We start from the raw sequence: 17,617 nt of genomic DNA on the forward strand, positions 1-17,617 counted from the left end.
AAGAAGAAGTAAAACTGTCACTGTTTGCAGATGAAATGATACTATACATAGAGAATCCTAAAAGTGCCACTAGAAAAGTACTAGAGCTAATCAATGAATCTGGTAAAGTTGCAGGATACAAAATTAATGCACAGAATTTCTTGCATTCCTATACACTAATGACGAAAAATCTGAAAGAGAAATTAAGGAAACACTCTCATTTACCACTGCAACAAAAAGAATAAAAAACCTAGGAGTAAACCTACCTAGGGAGACAAAAGACCTGTGTGCAGAAAACTGTAAGACACTGATGAAAGAAATTAAAGATGATACCAACAGATAGAGAAATATACCATGTTCTTGGATTGGAAGAATCAACATTGTGAAAATGCCTATACTACCCAAAGCAATCTACAGATTCAGTGCAATCCCTATCAAAATACCAATGGCATTTTTTTACAGAACTAGAACAAAAAATCTTAAAATTTGTATGGAGACACAAAAGACCCCGAATAGCCAAAGAAATCTTGAGGGAAAAAAACGGAGCTGGAGGAATCAGACTCCCTGACTTCAGACTATACTACAAAGCTACAGTAATCAAGATAATATGGTACTGGAACAAAAACAGAAACATAGATCAATGGAACAGGATAGAAAGCCCAGAGATGAACCCACTCACGTATGGTCAACTAACCTATGACAAAGGAGGCAAGGATATACAATGGAGAAAAGACAGTCTCTTCAATAAGTGGTGCTGGGAAAACTGGATACCTACATGTAAAAGAATGAAATTAGAACACTCCCTAACACCATACACAAAAACAAACTGAAAATGGATTAGAGACCTAAATATAAGACTGGACACTATAAAACTCTTAGAGGAAAACAAAGGAAGAACACGCTTTGACATAAATCACAGCAAGATCTTTTTGATCCACCTCCTAGAGTAATGGAAATAAAAACAAAAATAAACAAATGGGACCTAATGAAACTTCAATGCTTTTGCACAGAAAAGGAAACCATAAACAAGACAGAAAGACAACCCTCAGGATGGGAGAAAATTTTGCAAACGAATCAACGGACAAAGGATTAAGTTTCAAAATATATAAACAGCTCATGCAGCTCAATATTAAAAAAACAAACAACCCAAACCAAAAATGGGCAGAAGACCTAAATAGACATTTCTCCAAAGAAGACATACAGATGGTCAAGAGGCACATGAAAAGCTGCTCAACATTACTAATTATTCGAAAAATGCAAATCAAAACTATAATGAGGTATCACCTCACACTGGTTAGAATGGGCATCATCAGAAAATCTACAAACAACAAACGCTGGAGAGGGTGTGGAGAAAAGGGAACCCTCTTGCACTGTTGGTGGGAATGTAAATTGATACAGTCACTATGGAGAACAGTATGGAGGTTCCTTAAAAAACTAAAAATGGAATTACTATCCGATCCAGCAATCCCACTACTGGGCATATACCCAGAGAAAACCATAATTCAAAAAGACACATGCATCCCAATGTTCACTGTAGCACTATTTACAATAGCCAGGTCATGGAAGCAACCTAAATGCCCATCAACAGATGAATGGATAAAGAAGTGGTGGTACATATATACATGGAATATTACTCAGCCATAAAAAGGAACGAAATTGGGTCATTTGTAGAGACGTGGATGGATCTAGAGACTGTCATACAGAGTGAAGTAAGTCAGAAAGAGAAAAACAAGTATCATATATTAACGCATATATGTGTAACCTAGAAAAATGGTACGGATGGACCAGTTTGCAGGGCAGAAATTGAGACACAGATGTAGAAAACAAACGTATGGACACCAAGGGGGGAAAGCGGCGGGGGGGTGGGGGTGGTGGTGTGATGAATTGGGAGATTTTGATTGACACATATACAGTGATGTGTATAAAATTGATGACTAATAAGGACCTGCTGTATAAAAAAAATAAATAAAATTCAAAAAAAAAAAATTGATTGATGAATTATGCTGAAATATCCTAGCTCATTTTGATGGTGGGAAGTTCCCACCTCTAAAAATCAGCCAACCCCTGAACTATGCAATGGATTCAGACAAAAAATTTAAATTAACTATGGAACTTTAGGTGTGTAGTATTACATATATTATACTGAAAGATTTTTAAAAATTGTAAAAACTTGTTTAACAAGGATTTTAAAAAAAAATTACCTTTCTTTCTAACCTGCTATCCTGTCTCAGACTGACAAACCATTAACATTGAAAAGGAAGCACAAAATATTATATATGTTCCTAACCCTCTTGCTTCCATAATTGCATCTCTTTCTGCCAGAAGTAGGTATGGTCCACAAAAGAAATATTAGTTTAATAAAATGTCATTGGTTTCTTAAAATACATTATTTCTGTCCATTAATTTTAGAAAACAAAATTAAATAGAGAAATCTTATTAAATTAATACTAATAAATAATATCATAATATATCAATATTAGCATGCATTAATATATATTCTTAATATATTAACATAAATATAATAGACAATATTAATATACAACTAGAAAAGTCATTTTCAGACAGATAAACAATAAAACACTAAAAGGAAAAGTTAAGGTTTGGACCTTTACTTTGACTTATGAACAATTAATGGATACCTGACCCTGTTGATCTGAAAGTTATAAAGAACTTCTGGTTTAATTTTGGAAACAGGAAGGCCCTCGGAATTTGTCCTTGACTCAAAATCATAGCATCACACCACTTATCAACTCAATGACTTTGAACATATCGTACTATTTACTATGTTGACATATATTTTTTAAGTCATTGTGAAGATTAAATGACAACACTATGTAATACATAGCACAACTGCTTCTTCTAAAAATAATAGTTCGCTTTCTCTTTTCACTAAAAAAACATGTTAGGAAAAAAGGTGTAATTGTTACAACTCTGGATAATAAGCTGTTTATTTATTTATATTATTTAATTAAGGGAGGGTATTTTTTGTCTCAGGGGTCAATGATGTATAGATAAATTGTAATGGGTCCTTTCATGTTAATGTCTGGGAAGACACTATTATAAAAAAATGTAAATTTTCCAGATACTAATTTGTAGATTTTTCCAAATTCCACACAAAACTACAGCAATTTTTTTCCACTAGACTGATAAGCTGATTGTAAAATTTATCTGTAATTACAAAGCAATAGGAAAAGAAGAACCAAGTTGGGTGTATTACTCTGTTCTATATAAGAAAGTATTATACAAATACAGCAATGTATTGGGGCAGGGTTAGAGAAATCAGAACAGTGCAGCAGGAAAGAGAGGACAGAAATAAACATATGCATTATTTCAAACCCAATGCATAACAAAAGGGATGCTCCAAAAAGGAAAGACTGTTAAATAGTATTACTGGGACACTTGCTTATCCATATAGAAAATATTAAAACGGATATTTTTCTCACAACATACTTAAAAATAAATTCCACATGGATACAAGAACTTAAATGTGAAAGGTGAAACTGTAAACATTTTTTAAAGAAAATACAGAAACAGTATCTTTGTGATCTTAGAGTAAGGAATGATTTAACAATCTATTACATACATAACTCCATAGGAAAAGAATTCAAAAATTCACATCTATTATATTTAAGGTCTTTGATTAAAAATACAATAAAGCAAGGGGAAAATCTGCAAATCTGGAGAAAGTGTTTCCAACACATAACTGACTGAGACTAGTGTTAACTCAGGGAAAGGGGTGGTAGATGGAAACAGGGTGCACATACAGGGTAATTCAAAGATGCTTATAAAGTTAAATTTCTTAAACTGGCAATTTCAAATGACCAATTCAATTCACTTACTCTTCTGTGAACTGTTCAGGATCTCTTGTGAACTTATACAACCTCTTGTGTATAAGAATAATGAACTTTACAAATAAAATAAATGACTTAAAAAAAAACATAATAGAGGAAAGCTTCATGCCATTAAATTTGGCAATGATTTCTAAACTATTACACTGCGATAGGCAAAAGAAGAAGAAATAGATAAATTTGGACTACATCAAAATTCAAATGACTGTGCATCAAAGGATACAATCAAGAGAGTAAAAAGGTAACCCATGGGATGAGAGAAAATATTCGCAAATCATATATTTGATAATAGGTTAATATCAAAAAAAAAAATAAAGAACTCCTACAACTCAACAACAAGAAACCAACAACCTAATTAAAAAGTGGGAAAAGGGGCTTCCCTGGTGGCGCAGTGGTTGAGAATCTGCCTGCCAATGCAGGGGACACGGGTTCGAGCCCTGGTCTGGGAAGATCCCACATGCCGCGGAGCAACTAGGCCCGTGAGCCACAAGTACTGAGACTGCGCGTTTGGAGCCTGTGCTCCGCAACAAGAGAGGCCGCGACAGTGAGAGGCCCGCGCACGGCGATGAAGAGCGGCCCCCACTCGCCACAACCAGAGAAAGCCGTCATACAGAAACAAAGACCCAACACAGCCAAAAATAAATAAATAAAGCGTAAAAATTTTTTAAAATAAATAAATAAATAAGCCAGAAGGATATATTGTACAGCACAGGGAATATAGCCAATATTAAAAAAAAAAAAGAAAAAAAGTGGGAAAAGGATTTGAGCAGCCATTTCTCAAAAAAAGATATACAAATGGTCACTGAGTCCATGAAAAGATTCTGAATATGGAAATGCAAGTCAAAACCAAAATGAGATACTACCTCACATCCATTAGGATGGCTGTTATTAAAAAAAAAATAATTAATTAAAAAAAAACCCAGAAAACAACAATTGTTGGTGAGGATGTGAAATACCTGAAACCCTTCAGCACTGTTGGTAGGAATGTAAAATGAAGCAGTCATTACAGAAAACAGTATGGTAGTTCCTTTTTTCAGGAACAAAAATAGAATTACCATATGATCCACTCCTAGGTGTATATCTAAAATAATTGAAATCCCACTTCTTGGTATATATTCAAAGTAATTGAAAGCCCAGTCTCAAAGAGATATTTGTAAACAACATGAATGCACTTAATACTACTGAAAGGTACACTTAAAAATGATTAAGATGGTAAATTTTATACTGAGACACTTGTGAATTTTACCACAGTTTTTAAAAGAGGATTTAAATCTTCCCTTGCTGATATATATCAAGTGAAGAAGCAGCTGTGTTTGACATAAAAAGTCTCAAAAGCTACTGCTTTCTAATGAGCTTGAAATATTACTGTCCCCCCCGGTATTCTCCTGATTTCATGTATGCAATAACAGTTCTCAGAATACCTCATGCTTTGGCTTTTTCTATATTTTTCTAGGTTACCAGAGACCTTCAGAAGGTCAAGTGCAGTAGGAGGCTTATTTTTATACGTTATATCATGTCTCTATCAATTTTAGTTAAATAAAATCAGTGAGTCAATATGCCCAATGAGCTTACTAAAGTACTTGAAACAATTTCATGATTAATCAGTGGAAATGCTTCTTTCACTATATTAATTTACATTGCAGAAATCTGAGTCAATACAGGTATGTGTACTCCCAACAAAGCTGTGTTTTTACTAATCAAACCTTCCCTCTTGCTTAGAATTGTAGGAGATCCCATTATACATAAACTCCTCATCTCTTTGTGTGGGAATGGTTGTGTTGTGACATCCATATATTTTTTACCCATGTCAAATATATTATGAGAAAGTGTGTGTGTGTGTGTTTCGAAGTCAGTTTGTGACTGATCCTAGAAGTATCCATGAAGTTATTATTGTTACGTATTTTAAGATTTTTTTAACCTATTTTACTATTAATACTGGGAAAAGAGAGAAGTTAAAAATTACCTTCTAAGCTTGCAGGTTTTTGCAAATTTGAATTTAGTTGTCTTTTGTAAAATAATAGTGAATGGATATCGGTTTTTGTAAAATAATAGTGAATGCATAAATTCTCATAAAGTGAGAAATATCTGCTTTAAAACTGGGAAGGATTTTAATTTGATCATTCATCATCCATCTCTACTGATCCTTTGCTCATATGTTGTGTGATAGATTAGAATGTGTTATTGAGGACATAGAAACAGTTAGCATTCTTAATGCTAACATTTGCAACATTTGTAACTAGAAACAAATTCTGACAAGTGGAAGCTTAGTGGGATACTAGCTATTCATTTCTTTGAAATATTTCATGTATACATTACTTACATCTTATTGTATGTCTTAACAAATGCAATAAGTTGCATTGCTGGTGGAAAAGCTGAGCTACCTTTCTACAGATCAATAATAATTAAGACAAATCACTTATATTTCAATAGATTATACATGCCCAGAAACCCTGAAAGACAAACTATTAATATTTATGGTAAAAATGATGAAGCCAGTGTCACTAAATTTTATTGACTATATGAAGAAATATATTTAGCTTAGTTAGAATTTTAATAATGGTGAATTTTCAGCATTTGTATCTTAGAAAAAGGGAATGGAAATCCTGGAAGGAAAACAGGCCTTCATACTAGTATTTAATCTACAGTTTAATTCATTGAACTGAGTCATGAGTAGAAATCCACTCACTGCATATATACTCCTTTTCTAACCAATCCTTTTCTTTGAAACATTAAAGAGAAAAGCAGATGTTGGTATGTATGTTTAATAAATCTCTACTGGCTGTCAAAATATTTCTGTAGACTTGAAACACAATTCCAAGTGAAGAGAACTACTTGGGTGTGGCTCTTCATTAAGGAGACCATATAAGTAATTACATAAAATATGCCCTCAAGACAGAAAAAATTGCTTCCTGAATGATTCTTTAGTACACAAGCTAATTCCCCTTGGTATTCACTTCTGGGCTCTAGAGAATTGTTACAATCCCTAGGGCTTTATAGGTGACTCATAAAAATCAGAAAATTATGTAACTGCAAGTCATTGTGCAACCTCCACAAATTACATTCCACAAGTAAATGAACTGACTACCTCAGAGGTAAAGAGGTCTGTTCAGGGTCCTATGCCCATTCCACAGTATTAAAAGAGATCAGTCTTAAGAGTATTCTAGTTCAACTAAGTTTTTTCTTTTTTTCTTTTCTCTTCTCTCCTCTTTCTTCCCTTTCTTCTCTTTTTCCTTTCTTCCTCTTTCCCTTCCCTTTTCCTTCATTTTTTTAAATTTCTGACTTACTCTTTCTTTTCTTTATTTTCCTTCATCTTCTCTCTTTCTCTCCTAACTCTAGTTCCTACTTCTTTGTCAAATAAGAAAAGACTGGTCCAGCATCAGTCAAGTAACTAGTGTTGAGGGCTGGACTGAATATAGGGGACCAGAGCTTGAATGGTAAGCTTATTACTTGAGGCAAGATGGGATGCATTTTCCCATTGAGGTAATGAATAGAAAAATATACAAACAGCAGAAAGCAAGAGGAGTTGTCACTCAGGGATTTCACAATTTTGTTCCAAACTTTTCCTTAAATAAGATATTGTTGAATATTATTTGAAATATTAATATATATTCACTTAAGTTTTCACTCACTCCACTCTCTTTTCCTCTTCATACATGTACTCTATTCAAGCACACCATCATCTAAAATATCAATACATACCACAAAGAACAAGAATCCCACAAGATATTTGGTACAAAAATCAGTTTCATATTAAAATAATCTTAAATGCTACGTATTAGGTATCAGTCATACTTCTCATCAAAATCCCTGAGAAGTCCAACAACAAGGAATCCTGCTTCATTTTTTAACTCAGAGTTTCCTAAGCACAACCTCAAACTCATTTCTGTGTGTATATGTAACAGCTGCTGACATACCAACAAAGCTTACTCATTTGACAAATATCTACTAAATACTCTTTATTCCTGGCACTCTACTGTGTACTGAGGCTCAGTATGAGATTTCAGTAATCCTATACTCCAGGTCTGTCTTCTGCTTCTCACTCATCCAGCCACACCCCACTCATCCAGCCACACCCAACTATACACATCCACCCCTGAAACTTTCTTTCATAGTCTGAAACTGCAGTGCCTTTATTCAGACTGTGAACAGCGGTCAGAACTGCACCTCTCTGTGTCATACATCAAGTACCAGATCGATGCCTTTTTTTTTTTTTTAATAAATTTATTTATTTTTTTTGGCTGTGTTGGGTCTTCGTTGCTGCACACGGGCTTCCTCTAGTTGTGGAGAGCAGGGGCTACTCTTCGTTGAGGTGCACGGGCTTCTCATTGCTGGGGCTTCTCTTGCTGCAGAGCACAGGCCCTAGGCGCACGGGCTTCAGTACTTGCAGCACGCGGGCTCAGTAGTTGTGGCGCACGGGCTTAGTTGCTCCACGGCATGTGGGATTTTCCCAGACCAGGGCTCAAACCTGGATCCCCTGCATTGGCAGGCGGACTCTCAACCACTGAGCCGCCAGGGAAGCCCCAGATCAACATCTTTATTTCTGTTAAACTTATCCAAAATTTCCTTCCCCAAATCCAAAATTAACTTTGCCCATCTCTAACCTTCTTGGTATTTTACTCAGACATACTGTCTGCCATTAGTTGTTTCACTCTTTCTCTTACTACACTGTAGATCATTGTAAGCAGAGATTTAGTTACTTTTACACCTATACCCCTTCTACTTCCACAATGTCTTAGACATTCTAAGCATGAGAAAAAATTTTATTAAAGTGAATTATTCATAGAAAGAGAAAGACCTTGAAATTTTATTTGGCACCTGTATCAGGTATTTCAGACCCTCTTAGCCTTGTCTATCTCTTGTTCTAGCTGCTGCTTCAGCAGCCAGTTTTCTATTGGTTTTTAAGCACTTTCAAGCAAATTTCACTTACCAGCATCCAGAATCATGCCCAGGCAGAGTCTCTTGCTCTCTGCCCATGTGCTTTCTCTGAAACACAGAGGGACAATACTTGCCCATGTGAAGTGCATGCCCATGGAGTAAAATTGAGAGTTGGGAGTGGGTTTATAAATTATTTCCTTTCTCCTTCAACTACCCCCCACCACTACCACTGCTCCTATTGAAATTCATTAGGCTTATTAATAGGGGCCAGTTCTATAAGATTAAGCAATAACTTGTCCTTGATGGAAGGCAACTTACAAATGTCTCTGAGTATCTGTTTTTCTTCTTCCCCAATTCATTTCCCTAGTCCTTCATTGCTGGTCCCTGGGCTTATACTCCTTAATAACGTGGTAACTCAGAAACTGCCTGTTTTAGTTTCTGCCTTACGGGAAAACCAGGCAGAGACTGGAATTTTAGTTAATATTTAATTAGGCTCAAAAGCTCCTGTATGAGAGTCTCTTCAACAATCAATGAATACTATAGAAAAGTCAGCTGTGAGAGTATAGTCTTCAGTGAACTCTCATGACCAAACTGATGTTAATGAGCCTCACATTTACTCTTTTCCTTTCACAAATATATACACACTCATTATGCTCTTATAATTCCAGACTGTTTCTCTCTGATTATAGAAAATATTCTCTTCAACATATTACTAATACTACTATCAATGTTATTATTATCATCATCATGAATCTGTGAGTAGATTAACACTGCTATCATCTGTTTGGTTGTTACAAATAACAAAATACTAATAACTTAAATACATATAACACTTTCATGTGCTATTTTGCACATGGATTAAATAAGAATATACAGTGCCTATTTCAGCACATTGCCATTTGGAAAAATCTTTATAATACTGTTAGAACAAAGAAAGACTGTAAAAGGTTGACTGTGATCTCAACAAGACACTTAACAAAGTCATGCTACCCTTAAAGAAAAGAGAGTAAGAGAATGATGGGGTGGGTGGTGATACTCTTTTGTGGATCTTTTTTAGGTAGTTGAGTGATGATAACAAAAATCATGTTGTCTTCAGTCTGCAATGAAATTTCCAAGTGGCAAGCTCAAATCTTTCTATTTTAATCTGTCATGACACATTATTAAATATGTTTTAATCATGAAATTGAATTAAAATGGATAACTGCCTACTCAATTGTCAAAAGGTAAAAATATCTGAATGACAATATACTGAGTGACAGAATCAATGTTCTCAAAAGACTCAGACAATTGAAATGATCAAACAAAATAACAAGATGAAATTTTTTATAGCTGTTAGAAGAAAGAACCAAAAAGTGTTGAAAATCCACTATGTGCCCAGGTAACTGACACTAATACAACTATAACTTTCAAGTGAATGAATAGTTCACTGAATCTTACATTGGTTAAATTATACCTGAAATGCATTGTTCACTTTATATTAATGATTACTGTTGAAATATGAGTTATTCAAAAGTGACAAGAAATAATCTGACCTATCAGCTTGGATGGAGAGGAATCAGGAAAATAAGTCATTTATTAATGTATTTACTCATCTACCTTTATGCATTGAATTCTTTATTTTTATAAGATTTTATTTTAGCCCCTTGGAATTCAGCAGTAAAGCAAAGAGATATAGTGCCTGCTGTCATCATGGAGCATACAGCTTAATAAGACAGATATTAAATAGTAAATCAAATAACAATATAATTAGAAATTGCAATATGAGCTCTAAAAATAAATTTCAGAAAAGACTGATTTAGGTAGGAGTGTCAGGAAGAAACATTTTAAGCACTATTTAAAAAATAAATCCTCTCATGTGACTAAGTTGAAAGAATGAAATGCTACTGTATACAAGAAGCTTTGTGTACCAGATGCCTTAAGATTCTTGAAAAGCTGATGTTTAGAAGTTTGATTTAATGACTAAGGGTAGAAGTACTGTCCATTTCTACTGTGACAATTCATTGTCAAAATACGTAAAAATTATATGAAGACTGAATTCAACTCCAAATTTAAAAACCTTCTAAGTTAGAGCTGCCCAGTAGTGTAATGATTCACATAGTAGTGAACTATTGCTCAAAGTGTATAAGCAGATGCCACTTGATTTGGAGTAGGTTAAAGATTTATAGTGTTCCTTCCAATTTTAAGAATATATTTTTAGCATTGTATTTTATATCAAGATAAGTACTTTCCTCACTTTACAAGAATTGTTTTATAATTTCTATATCATACACCCCCACTTTCTCTCCCACAAAAAACAGCACAGACATTATAGCACCATTATTAATTGCATCAAATCAGTTTCATTCATGTTCTTTATGTTTCACTGTGGCTTAGCATCTCCAGAAGTATTAAAACTATGTTTATGGAGAATATTACTATCGTTTAGCATTATCATTGTCTTCAAGACAATATAGCTTGGTAGTTAAAAGCAGACACTGAGGAGTCAGATTGCCTGATGGCAAACCCCTGTCCCATTGCTGTGTGTTCTTAGGCAAGATATTTAACCACTGTGTCCCTCAGTCTCATCCTCTGTAAAATAAAAATAACACAAATCTCATACATTAGTTGTGAAGATTAAATGAGATAGCATATGCCAAAATGTTTAGCTATTTCTATTTTTTAAATTATTTTTGTAAATTTGAAACTATTTAACTTAATTTAATTGATAAAGTAATTAAATATTTAATTATAATTTAATTATAATTTTATATTTTTAAATATTTAAAAGTTACTATGATGACCAAAAAATTCCTGTAATGGCATACAGACTAACACCACTGGTATTTTTCTTTGCTTCTGCCATTTTGAAGAAGCAAAGCCACAGAATGTTTAATAAGAAAAATACTTCCTTGATTTAATGTTAATATTATAGAAAAGAGACTGTATTTTAAAATAAATACAAAAATTCAACTCTGAAAGCCATTTATCACAGCTCACACTACATATCGACATTCAAAATGAATTAGAACACAACACCATCCATAAATAAGTTTGCAAAAGCCAGAACCTAAATGTAATTAAACTTCTAATTCCAGCAATTAAATTATAGGAAATATAGAGGGACAGGGGACAGAGGAGCATGACAAATAACAAGAAGAGGGTACAATCAGTATATTCCGGACTGTAGGGGACACTCAAAATAAACTACCCAGTATCATCAACATGAAGGAGGAGGAAAGGGAAAGAGAGAGAGAGAGAGAGAGAGAGACAGAGAGACAGAGAGGCAAGGGCTATATATTAAAAGAGACGTGTGGGATCTATCTACCAATATCCATATATGGACCTTGTTTTGATCCTGATTCAAACAAAACAAAAATATCTGTTTAAAAATAAAACATAAATGACAATTAGAAATTTGAACAATATCTAGATATTTCTGGATATTATGGGATTACTTTTTGATTTTTAAATATAATGGTAATATGCGCATGTTTTTCAAAAAAGACTGAAATATTTACACACAAAATGTTTATAATACATATATAGGAAGGGGGAGGGAATGGCGTATAGATGACTCAGGATTGACTATGTCTTGTCAATTGTTCAATATGGGCAATAGGTACATTATAAAACCATCTTTATTTTTAAAATTTGAAAATGTCCATAACAGAAAAAATGTTTAAAAGTCAATTAGAGAAATTAGCCAATTTTATAACTGTATAAACGATTTATAAAATTAAGCTCTTAAACCTATTCTTCAGACTACGGTCATATAGTTTTTTAAAATGTATATAGAAATATAGCTATATAAATATATAGGCGTACATAATAGTGTTCTCAAATGATGTGTTCTCATATTCTATGATTTATCATTCTCAGTTAACTGAGGCCAAAATAACTCATTACCCTTGACCACCATTAAGGAAAGCTATTTTATTTTTTTGTATTATCCAGATAATTTCCCAAATATTCAAATTTATTTCTGAGCATGTATAGACACTCAGCAAAGAACAACCTTAGGAATTCTTTATCAGTGCCATGAATTACAAACATTATCTTTTGCTGTGCTAAGAAGGAATAGTGACATTTTGTGAAGAGATAAATGTGTCTGCTGAAGAAAGCTGGTTAGTAAGCAACAATTTATTTTTCTGGAAATAGTTTTAAATCAAATGTGCTGGGTATAGTCTATGCACTACAGTATGACATATGAAGAGGATCACAAGATTAAAACCTTAGGTCTAGGCTAGGCTTGGACAATTTTACATTAGAGCCAATGTCAGGGAATGGATACATTTCATGCACTTCTGTATACATTTTTAATAATGGGGGAAGTAGATAAAAGAACAATTCAGCATTTTGGCTATTTACAAATACCGTGTAATAATACAAAAGTCAATATATAATTTTTCCAAGAAAAAGTAAAGCCCTATCAGACATAATGAATTCCTCAATAAATTAATAAGTCTTCATGTAGCACCTGTGCTGGGAAAGGTGCTGTCATGATTATAAAATTTTATCACATCAGAATTTGGCTCTCATGGTTCATAGTTACAACAAATATATACAAATAATACACACACACCCTTGTGGCAAACATGGCCTGCAGGCTTTCCTCATATCCATTCTCTCCTTTTCAATTCCTAATGGCAATGTGTCCAGACAAAATGCCTACCCAGAATCATTTACAGATAGGAGCCATATGACAATTCTTTCTAATGGGGTATAAAGTGAAGTTCATTCATTCTTCTGGGAAAGCATTTTTAAAAAGAATACATTTATTAGCAGCCCTATTTCACTCCTTTCAGTTTCCACTTCTTCCTGCCTAGAAAATAGGAACAATACTTCACAGTACAGGAGCCATATTAGGACCATGGAGACAGAAGCTGCACATTAAAATAAGCAGAGCAGGAAGTTAGAGGAGCTTAGGTTCCTGCACTGGATCTTTTAATTGCTGCATCATCCTGGATTGCCTACTTCTGGTTTTCATATTATGTAGGATTAATATAACTGATACCTTTTAGGCTACTATTTCAGAGAATGGGGTGTCTATCAAAACAAGTATGAATGTAATAAATTGCAAATTTATACAATAAATATGTGTAATTTGTTATATATAATGTAACTTTATACAAATTTATAATATTGAGAATCAATATCTAAAGTGTCATTTTAACAAATATAACACTCCATTTAAATTCTGAATATGTATATAATCATATATATAGTCATATATAAACATATATAGTCATATATATGTAGTCACACACACAAGTATATTTATACAAAGATATATATGCAAATGCACAAACCTGCCTGAGGATTATTTTATGATAATTTATGGATGTAGACTTTGTGACTACTTCTCACCATAATCAATCAAAATCCATGTGTTTTTTTAAAAAGAATGGTTGCAGAGTACTTATGCAAACATGAGTACTTACTAATACATGTACCTATATTTTTAATGCAGCAATAAAATAGAAATGAGTGTATCAAAATGGGCACATCAAAATGGGAGTGGCTGAATAAATTATTATACATCTGTATGGTGAATATTACAGTTATTAAAGCAAATGTGTGAGCTATATGGAAACATGTATCATCGTTACCTCATGATTCCACTTTCAAATGCTGTACATATATGCGTATGCATATAAATATAAGGTGTGTGTATAATAAATATGCCTTAGCATGGAAAAAGAAGGATGCCCACCATACTGATAAGTTTGGAGCATTCAAGAGAACGGAACTGAAAGTGAGGCAGTCGTAGGAAATTATTTCATTATACACCTTTTGTTCTTTTCCATTATTTAACTTATAATAAACATGTCATATATACATACACACATAATATATGTACATACCTATATTAAATCCACATGTAAGAGATAAAAAGAGAAAGATTCTAAAAGATAGCATAATGGTGGAATTTTAGGCATCATCATAGAAGGATACGTGACAAATGAAGGGGAGTAAACTCCATGCAGGCAACAGAGTATATGAGTACTTGTATGTGTGTTTATTACAATTAGATACTATTTGCCTTCATAACAGATATCACAATACAAATAGTACAGAGAAGCACACATGATAAATTTCCATTGGGCTAAATTCTTAATACATGTCCTTGTTACTATTGTTTTCTTTTTGTTCTTGTTACCTCTCATATGGCAAATTGATCATAACCTTTGTCTTGTAAAAGTCTGCCTTGATGCATATAATATATGAGGGATGAAATTCTCTCATTTAAAGATCACGTCAAGAACGCAGGGAGAGATCTTTCATTCTTTACTTGGTGAGAATGTAGGGTTAATTTTCAGGAACTGTTTACATATCCTGCTCATGGGCACATTTCAAACCCCTAAGTTCCAGGAAGTGTCAAATGTTATCTTCCTTCTTGTACCTTATTTACAACAGTAAACTCTAGATAGAAAGGGGTTGGGAAGTCGAGGGTCAGAATTTTTCTGGGAACGTTTTAGATGTGATGTTGAGCTCTTCTTGCAGGATGGAATCTCTTTTTTTCCCCTCACTCAACCCCACTATGTCCCTCCAAGATCAAAAATCTTTCTCTTTCAGTAGCTCTGAGTAGCAGTGTTAAAACTTAACTGTCAATTATGGACATATGCTATTTTATAAATTAAAGGTTACATGACACAGCCCTCAGTTAATGTCAAATCAATAACCATCCACCTGTTTTGAGATCCTATACAAATAACTAATGATTTCATGATTAAAGAACTCCAGCACAGTGGCAAGTGCTGAAGGTGTGGATGCAGCCAAACCTCTAACTCTTGGACTTACTATCTTCATGAATTTGGGAAAAATACTCATCTACACAAAAGCTCAGATTCCTTGCCCAAATAAATAAATAATAATAGTACTGAGTTTACAGGGTTGTTTGAGCATCAAATTAGATTAGGTACACACCTAGAACATAGAATGAGATTAGTAAAAGTTATTATCACAGATTGTTCTGTCACCTAAATATGGATAAATGTCAATATGATTTTCTAAATGTTTACTGTATTATAATGCCTGGTATTTAAAAGTTAGTAGGACATGTCTCTAAGTGTTTCACATGCATTACCAAATTTAATCTTCATAAAAATCCCAAAAGGAAGTGGAATGTTAGCACTATTTATATACAAAGAACTTCAGGCTCAGAGAAGCTAGTAATTCATGGAGCTGGGATTCACACACTGGCAGCACAGTTCCTGGCAGCAGTGCCCAAACTCTGAACCACTACGATATCCACCTCTCATTATCTCATCACTTACCCCTTAAAGAGCATCTATCACATTTAAAGCTTCCTTTTTGCTAAGCAGTTTTGTTGAAATTATATTTTGTATCAAACTTCTGTTTATTCCAGGGCAGCCTGCCCTGGGATTTCAGATTTAATTCTGTACATTTTTCCAGTTTTCTAATTTAGTCTCATTTTCACATTTATCTTAATAACCCGAGACTCTACCACCAGATAGATTTTGCTGGCGTCTTCCCTATTTATAGATACTTTGCCCACCAAAAACCACCTTGTTCAATCCCTCATCCTTTTAGGATTGTAATTTCCGTCCCCCAGCTTCATTCCCTCAGATAACTTATGAAGATGCAGATAAACCTCTCCCTCTGTATAAAAATGTGGTATCATTAAGAGTAGGCCTACACAGTGTTTTAAGGATAGAGACAGAACTGATTTACTGTGATGAACACACAAAGCCCTAGAATTTATGGGAATGTTTCTGTCTTTTGCAATTTATTCTCAGAATATATGATACTACATATGAATATTTGAGGTCACTTTGAGGTGAACATATTCTTGCTCAAACTCAGTATAACTAGAATTTTGAATTCCATGGATAAACGTCCACAAGTTTGTAAGGGAAAATGGCACAAAGTAAGATTTTTATTCTCAGTCAATTCCTCTATCAGATATAAAAATCCAATTCAATTTTCTAAAATATGAAAGAACTCAAGCAGGTGATGAAGGTACTTGAAAAAATATAGTCAAGAAGACAGAAAAACATCTATCTAAGAGAACATCAGAATGGGATAAAATGAAAATACATTAAGATAAAGTTAAAATGATCTCAGAATGTCAAAATTATATAGCAGCACGATAAATACAAGATACAAATCAAGGTATGCAAAGACCAGATCCAGAAGTTCCATATTCACATAAAAGAATTCCAGTAGGTAAGAAGCAAGAAAATGGCAACAATACAGAAAAAATTATTTTAAAATCCCATACTGAAGGGCCCACTAAGTGCCATGAAGGAACACACACACACACACACACACACACTCTCACGACTCAAAATGAAGCAGTGACATTTGAGAACATCAGCAATAAAAGAATTCTAAAATATTACAGAGACCAAAAAAATCTTCATAAAATAAGAAATAGATTGGCATCAGAAAAAAATTCACTAGCAAATTTAATGCAAGAAAAAATGTGGAAAAATATTCAAAGAGCTGAGAGAAGATAATTTTCAAAACTGAATTATTTGCCTAGCCGAAATAATAGCCAAGGACTGAATAAAATAAATACATGCGCCATTAGGTCAAAGCACATAAATGGGAAAAATATCAAAACAGTCATCACTCCAAAGAAGATAAGCAGATGGCAAATAAATCCATGAAAATAAAAACCTCAAAAACATTAGTCATTAAAAAAATGCAAAATAAAACAATAGCAAGATATATCTCCACACATTCTACGGCTAAAATTAAGATAACTGACAATACCATGTACTTCAAGAATGCGAAGTAACTAGAACTCTCATGCACTACGGTGGGAATGAAAAATGATGCAGGCATTTTTTGGTGGTTTTTATAAAGTCAATGATACATCAGTTTCATAAGAAATGAAAACCTACATTTGCACAAAACATACAAAAAATCTGTACAAACATACACAGAATTTGTAGCAGCTTTATTCT

The sequence above is a fragment of the Eschrichtius robustus genome, chromosome 15, assembly GCF_028021215.1.
Source record: "Eschrichtius robustus isolate mEscRob2 chromosome 15, mEscRob2.pri, whole genome shotgun sequence".
Taxonomy (NCBI): domain Eukaryota; kingdom Metazoa; phylum Chordata; class Mammalia; order Artiodactyla; family Eschrichtiidae; genus Eschrichtius; species Eschrichtius robustus.